The sequence below is a fragment of the Myotis davidii genome, unplaced genomic scaffold (genome assembly GCF_000327345.1).
Source record: "Myotis davidii unplaced genomic scaffold, ASM32734v1 scaffold2025, whole genome shotgun sequence".
Taxonomy (NCBI): Eukaryota; Metazoa; Chordata; class Mammalia; order Chiroptera; family Vespertilionidae; genus Myotis; species Myotis davidii.
The window spans coordinates 15,890-16,224 of record NW_006295828.1 but is presented as its reverse complement, the minus strand read 5'-3'; positions in this window follow the sequence as shown (position 1 = coordinate 16,224).

Here is a 335-nt window from a genome sequence, read left to right as displayed (position 1 = left end):
CCCCTCCCCAATCCAGGCAGGAATGTTCCATGCTGACTGCCTCCAGAAAGCAGAGAACAAAGAGCCACTTCTTGACTTCAAGCCTCTAAACCAGTGATTCTCAACCTTGGCTGCACATTAGAATCACCTGTGAATGCCAGGAGCTGGTCCATCTTTGCTGTTTCAAGGGACCTGACATATATAGCATACTGTTCTTAATATGTTTGCTCACCTTCTTGGCACCATGTGTTTTAACCAAGGTCACCTCTCTGAGAAAGGTTGTTTCCCCAAGTAGGGATTTTCCCCTGAAATTAGGGAGGGAATAAAACCCCTAAACTAAGTGCCAGGCGGGTAGT